Raw genomic sequence first — 7,396 nt, forward strand, 5'->3', positions numbered from 1 at the left:
TTATAGTAGGTTGTTCATATCCCCTTGACTTTAGAACTGTGTCATTAGCTATCCCTAAAGTGGTAGCTCACAAGGGGCACAGGAGCACCTTGATTGCTTTGTTTTTTTGAGTTGGGAGTTCTTAAGCATTTTTTGGCCATTTAGCATCTATGGTTCCTTCTTTCTAAACATCAGTGTCACCCTGGGCTGTGTAACACTGGAAAACAACCCTCTTTCTCTCCACTCCATGCATGCTTCCTGGAGGGGTAGTACTGATAGAGAACCCCTGGCTGAAACCTAGCAGAATTAACCTTGAAACTGAATTATGTGTGTGTAGGTTTGTTTTTCTGGATTGGTTTGGAAGAAGGAGGAATAGAACAGCATTGAAATTCTGCTGTCAAGGAAGCGGGTGGGGAATGTTGAGTTTCTTTCTCCCAGTGTACTCCTGTAGTACCTGCTCCTCAGGAGGCTGAGACAGGAAGGTAGCCTAAGCATAGGAGTTCAAGGCCAGCCTTGTCAACATAGCAAGACACTATCTCAAAGGAAGAGGGAAAAAAATCCAGTAATTCTTTGGAAGTAGGGATGCCAGGAGTGTGGGGCATACAAGAGCATAATGAAAGACACGAGTGAGCAGGAAAACGGGAGTTCAGTGGGTCTGGGGCAGTGCGTGATGGAGAGCTGTATGCTCTGAGACCAGGGTAGCTAAAGGAAGGTTCTCGCGTTCACAGAAGACAGCGTATACCTTAATCAGATGTTCACAGAAAGTTCACCCAAGAAAGGAATGCGGAGTATGACTGTACCCTGGTAACTGGAAAGATGAGTTCTGCCTCTGCCGTGGAGAACTTGCCGCTCCCCCACCAACTATGGAGATAAAAGTCCAAGCCGAAGTCCTCAAGCCCTATCTGCAGCCTTGTCACCCCGCCCTCAGGCTCCACACCACCATACTGAACCTCTTTCTGTTCTTAGAAAGCTCTGCTCAGGCCGAGCTGCCTACACTGCCTTCCCTGTGCTGATCTCTTTCCCCATTCCTAGCCGACTGCTTAGCTTAGCTAACATACCCCACTCTCAGGAGGCTCCCCTGAATTCCCCAGGGCTCAGTTCCCCTTCTTTTGTGGTGTCAGGGCTCTAACCCAAGGCCTGGGACATATTAGGCAAGCACTCTACCTCTCAGCTACGCCCCCAGCCTTCTCGCCTTCCTAAATCTACCGTATCATCTTGGAATCAGCCTGAAAGGATACATTTTTATTATTATTTTTATTTTTTTCTTCTTAGTATGTACACATCAGTTCATTTGGGAACAGGAAAAATGTGAACATGTCAGAGAAATCTTAGTAAAGTAATATGTGGTATTGAAACATTTATTCATTATCCTTTTTTTGACAGTGATAAATATTTAAAAAATTTTTTTCATACATGTATATAAGGTAATAATGTCTGTCTCATTCTACCATCCTTCCTGTCCTCACTGCCCACCCCTCTTCTCACTACCCTCTGCATAATCCAAAGTTCCTTTATTCTTCCCTACCGATCTCCCATTGTGGATCAGCATGTGCTTATCAGAGAAAACATTTGGCTTTTGGTTTTTTGGGATTGTCTTATTTCACTTAGCATGATATTCTCCAGTTCTATCCATTTACCTGCAAATGCCATAATTTCATTCTTCTTTAAGGCTGAGTAATATTCCATTGTGTACATTTACCATATTTTCTTTATTGAAAGGAATACTTTTGACACTGATCAACAGTGTCAGTTTATTGTCTGCCTCCCCACTACACTGCAAATTTGCAAAGACTGGTCACTGGTGTTATTTCTGGTTGACGCCTCAGTGCCTTGCACAGAACACAAAACAGGGATCTATAAATATTTGTTAAATAAACGAATGCTTTTAAATATAGAAGCCACCAATTTCCCCCTTTTTTGTATTCCTTGTTTTCCATAAAAGCCTTATGTTACTCCCTGTCCTGTGAGTGGCAGTGGACAGACAGAAAGTTCTAATGGATCCTATCAGTGCAAGTCTTGGTTCACAGGACAGTTACATTGCTCACTGAAAACTGGTGAATTGACATAGGGGTTTTATGTCTTGTATCTTGGTTAGTGCAAGGGATAAATGAAACAAAATAGAAACTCCTCTTTCTGCTGGCAAAAGCAAATCTCTTTCTTAGAAAAAAATTGGTGCATTATGACTATACAGAATAGTGGGATGTATTGACATAGTCATACATACACATAACATAATTTGATCAATTTCATTCTCCAATACTCCAAAACTTCCCCTTTTCTTCCCCTTGTCCCCTTGACCCCTTTCCTCTACCCTAACTACTGGTCTCTCTCACTTGTATTTTCATTTTCTTTTCTTTTTTTACTTTTTTTCCCTCAAGTTTCCACATATGAGTTAAAACATGTGACATCATTAACATTTAACATGATGTTCTTCAGTTCTATCCATTTTCTTGCAAGTGATACAATTTTGTTCCTTACGACTGAATAAAACTCCATTGTGTGTATATGTACCATATTTTCTTTATCCATTCATCCTTTGATGGACACCTAAGCTGGTTTCATATTTAGGCTATTGTGAATTGTGCTACTGTAAACATGGGTATGCAGGTATGCTGACTTTAGTTCTTGGATAATTACCAAAGAGTGGGATAGCTGGTTCCATTCCCAGTCTTTTGAGGAATCTCCATTCTGCTTTCCATAGTTGTGATTCTAATTTATAATCTCACCAACAGTGTATAAGTGCTCCTTCTTCACACATCCTCACCAACATTTGTTATTGCTTACGTTTTTTCCCCAAAGTTCCTTCATTCTTCTTCTCCCCCCCCCACCATCCCCCCTTGTTATATATCATCATTCACTTATCAGAGAAAACATTTGGCCTTCGTTTTTTGGGCTTGGCCTATTTCACTTATCGTGATATTTTCCAATTTCATCCATTTACCAGCAAATGCCATAATTTTATTCTTCTTTATGGCTGAGTAATATTCCAGTGTGTGTGTATGTGTGTGTGTGTGTATCACAGTTTCTTTATCCATTCATTTGAAGGGCATCTTGGTTGGTTCCACAGTGGCTATTGTGAATTGAGCTACTATGAACATTGATGTGACTGTATCTCTGTAGTATGCTGATTTTAAGTCCTTTGGGTATAAACTAAGGAGTGGGATAACTGGGTCAAACGGTGGTTCCATTCCAAGTTTTCTGAGGAATCTCCATACTGCTTTCCAGAGTGGCTGCACCAATTTGCAATTCCACTAGCAATGTATGCGTGTGCCTTTTTCCCCACATCCTCGCCAACACTTATTATTGCTTGTGTTCTTGATAGTAGCCATTCTAATTGGAGTTAGATGAAATCTTAGAGTAGTTTTAATTTGCATTTCTCTAATTACTAGGGATGATGAGCACTTTTTCATATATTTGTTGATCACCTGTATATCTTCTTCTGTGAAGTGTCTGCCCAGTTCCTTAGCCCATTTATTGATTGGGTTCTTTGTATTTTTGGTGTAAAGTTTTAAGTTCTTTATAAACTTTGGAGATTAGTGCTCTGTCTAAGGTGTGTGTGGAAAAGACTTTCTCCTACTCTGTAGGCTCTCTTTTCACATCATTGATTGTTCCCTGTGCTGAAAGAAAGCTTTTTAGTTCGAATCTACCCCATTTATTGTTTCTTGCTTTTATTTCTTGCACTATGGGGGTCTTGTTAAGGAAGTCTGGTCCTATGCCAATGTGATGGAGATCCTGGCCTACTTTTTCTTCTATTTGGTGAAGGGTCTCAAGTCTAATTACTAGATTCTTGATCCATTTTGAGTTTGTACAGGGTGAGAGATAGAGGTTTAATTTCATTTTACTGCATGTGGATTTCCAGTTTTGCCAGCACCATTTGTTGAAGAGGCTATCTTTTCTCCATTGTAAGTTTTTGGCACCTTTGTCTAGTATGAGGTGACTGTACTTATGTGGGTATGTCTCTGTGTCTTCTGTCCTGTACCTTGGTCTACCTGTCTATTTTGGTGTCAATACCATGTTGTTTTTGTTACTGTTGTTCTATAGTAGAGTTTAAGGTCTGGTATTGTGATACCTCCTTGCATCACTCTTCCTGCCCAGGATTGCTTTGGTTATTCTGGGTTGCTTACATTTTTGATTATTCCTGTTCTAATTGCTATGAGAAGAAACCCCAGTGTAGTTTTGGATTTTTTGTTTTGGTACCAAGGATTGAACCCAGAGGCGCTTAACCAATGAGCCACATCCTCAGCCCATTTTTATTTTTTATTTTGAGACAGGGTCTTGCTAAGTTCCTGAGGCTGGCCTTGAACTTGTGATCCTCCTGCCTCAGCATCCCAAGCCACAGGGATTTTGGTGTGTGCCACAGTGCCTGGCAAATCCCAGTGTAGTTTTGATTTGCATTTCCCCAGTTACTAAACATTTTTTCATATATTTGTTGGCCATTTGAATTTTTTCTCTTAAGAAATGTCTGTTTAGTTCATTTGCCCATTTAGTAATTGGGTTATATATTTGTTTATTTATTTTTGGTGTTAAGTTTTAGCTGTCAAATATTTTCTTCCATTCTTTAGGCTCTCCCTTCACACTTTTTTTTCCCTTTGCTGTGCAGCAACCATTAAAATCGATGCCCTTCTGTCGGGGTTTCCGGGACCCCCAGCCTTGGGCACGGTCAAGATGGCGCCTGGCGCTGAGCCAAAAGCGGCCAGCTATACAGTAAACAACCAGCGAATTCCAATGATTGGCTAGTTAACGATGTGATTAGAGCATGCCCCCCTCGTGTACCTATTCTATGCCTGCAGCTGTCCGCACGTTTACCTCGTGTGCTCTCCCCTGATTGGTTGAAGTGTATATAAGCTTGATGGGTGGGGGAGTAAGAAGAAGCTGAGAGAAGAAAGAAGCTGAGAGTAGAAAGAAGCTGAGAGTAGGAAGAAGTTGAGAGTAGGAGTAGAAGCGAGGAAGAAGAGTGCGAGCGAGGGCGAGAGCCGAGTGGGAGAAGCGGAGCGGCCGAAGCAGGTGTGAGCGGAGTGGGAGAAGCGGAGCGACCGGAGCAGGCGAGAGTTAAGCAGAGGGAAAGAGAGCGAGAGAAAGAAAAGAGAGAAAGGGATAGAAAAGAGGGAAAGAAAGGAAGACTGTGCACAATAAACTTCCAAAGCTTCAGACGTTTGTTGTGTCTCTCTCTGCGGGCAGAAGGAACGTGATACCCTTCTATTTGCAAAAGCAGATTTCCAAGTGCTCAAAACAAGGGGCCACAACTTTGATGAATTATGACATCACATCAGCACCTGGATGGATTCATTCAGCAGATATTTAGTAACCCCCACCAAATATCAACCTTTGCTTTAAGCTTTGGGGATAGAACAGGGAACAAGACAGACAAGCCCTACCACCATGGACTCACTGGAAGCTAACAGAGACAGTATGTAAGTTTTCTGTTGCTGTGATAAAATACCTGAGATAAGCAATTTATAGGGAAGAAAGGTTTGTTTTGGCTTAGGAGTTCAGAGATTTCAGGTTACTTTGGGTCTGTGGCAGCACAGTAGGTTATGGCAGGAGCATGTGACAGGAGGTCTGTTTTTCTCATGGTGCAGGAAAGAAAAAGAGAAAAAGGAAGGGGCCAGAGTCCCAGTACCTCCTTCAAGGGCACGCCTCCAGTGACTTAACTTCCTTCCCCTAGGCCCCACCTCCTAAAGGTTCCACCACCTTCCAGAAGTGGGGGTCAAGCCTTAAACACAAAGTCTGACCTGTAACAGGTTATAAATGTGCAAAAAATAAGACAATTTCAGGTAGTGCTAAATGGTGTGCAGAAAACAGAATAGGAGAGAGAGTGGGTGGTTCTCAGGAATTGAACTGATAGACACTGAACCACTGAACCACATCCCAGCCCTGTTTTGTATTTTATTTAGAGACAGGGTCTCACTGAGTTGCTTAGTGCCTTGCTTTTGCTGATGCTGGCTTTGAACTCCATTCCTCCTGCCTCCTGAGCCGCTGGGATTACAGGTGTGCACCATTGCAGTCAGCGATCTTTTGGTTCTTACTGGAAATTCCTGCACCAAAAATCAGGTTTTACTGGAGAACTTCTGTTTAGTGACCATAACAAGGTAAAGCCAGTCAAAATTTCTTCTAGTGCATGACATTACTTGAATTGCATGCACCAATTTATTCTAGAGGATTAAAGAACAGTTTATTTTGTGTTGAACAAAGATTTTTAGCTTCTGGATTTTTTTTTAATCTAAAAAGTAGCTCATTTTCTAAAAACCCAAGTACTTATAAAACAAATTTATGTCCCCTTAAAAAGTTCCATTTCCTTGAAACAGAGACCTATAGACACAGAGACTGTATATGGTAATAACTTCATTTTATTGCCTTGTGTGTGTGTGTGTGTGTGTGTGTGTGTGTGTGTGTTGTGCTAGGGACTGACCCCGGGGGAAATTATTTTGAGACAGGTCAAGAATAGTGGCAGATGAGATGCCTGCGATCCCAGCAACTTGGGAGGCTGAGGCAGGAGGATTCCAAGTTTGAGGCCACCCCAAGCAATTTAGCAAGGCCCTGTCTCAAAATAAAAAATGAAAAGAGTTGGGGGTTTAGCTCCGTGGTAAAGCACCCCTAGGTCCAATCCTAGGACTTGGGGGAAAAAAAATGAAACAGAATCTCTAAGTTGCCTAAGTTGGCCTTGAACCTGGGATCCTGCCTTAGCCTCCCTAGTAGCCAGACTTAAAGCGTGCACCACCGTGCCTGGACAGAGAGCTTTAAGGAAATCAGCCCCATTTATTCAGCTTTCGCTTCTTTTCCCAAATGGAACTGCTTAAAATGTGACGGAGCTTGAGCTGTCACATCAATCTATTTTCCAGCTAACTCCCTTTAAGAATCATTCTTTTCTCACTTATAAAAGACAGTAGGATATCCTCCCACCTACCCCAGATCTCACTGTGGAAATTGCTCTGTGTACAAAATCCTCTAAGGCGTTGTCCAAAGGAACGATTCTAAACACAGGCATCAGTATTTATTCAGAACATGGTAAACCGACAGGAGGGTTTCCTAGGTTTCCTCATATTCCAGTTAAGAGGAAAACCTGGGCGTCTTGGTCTGTTGGGCTCTTCTGGACCCAGATGTGTGGTGGGAGGGCAGATGTGATCATTCTTTGTCTAAAGCCATTTCTTCTTCTATTTCCTAACGGTGTCAAAGAGAGCCTCGGGCGGGCACACCTGCTGGGTGGTGGGGGACTCCACTGGGGGTCTCCCCTGTCTCTGCTGCCTCTTCAAGGAAAACAATGCAGAATTTTTCCAGATTTCCTTCCAAATGGGATCATGTGGAAAAGGAACACATATCATACATAAGTTAATGTTTCTTCGGTTCTTTAACAATTTTTTGGACTTATAGGAGAGAATGTTTTTGCCACCAGAGTATTGAATTCACCAAATCTGTGTTG

The sequence above is a fragment of the Sciurus carolinensis genome, chromosome 10 (assembly GCF_902686445.1).
Source record: "Sciurus carolinensis chromosome 10, mSciCar1.2, whole genome shotgun sequence".
Lineage (NCBI taxonomy): Eukaryota > Metazoa > Chordata > Mammalia > Rodentia > Sciuridae > Sciurus > Sciurus carolinensis.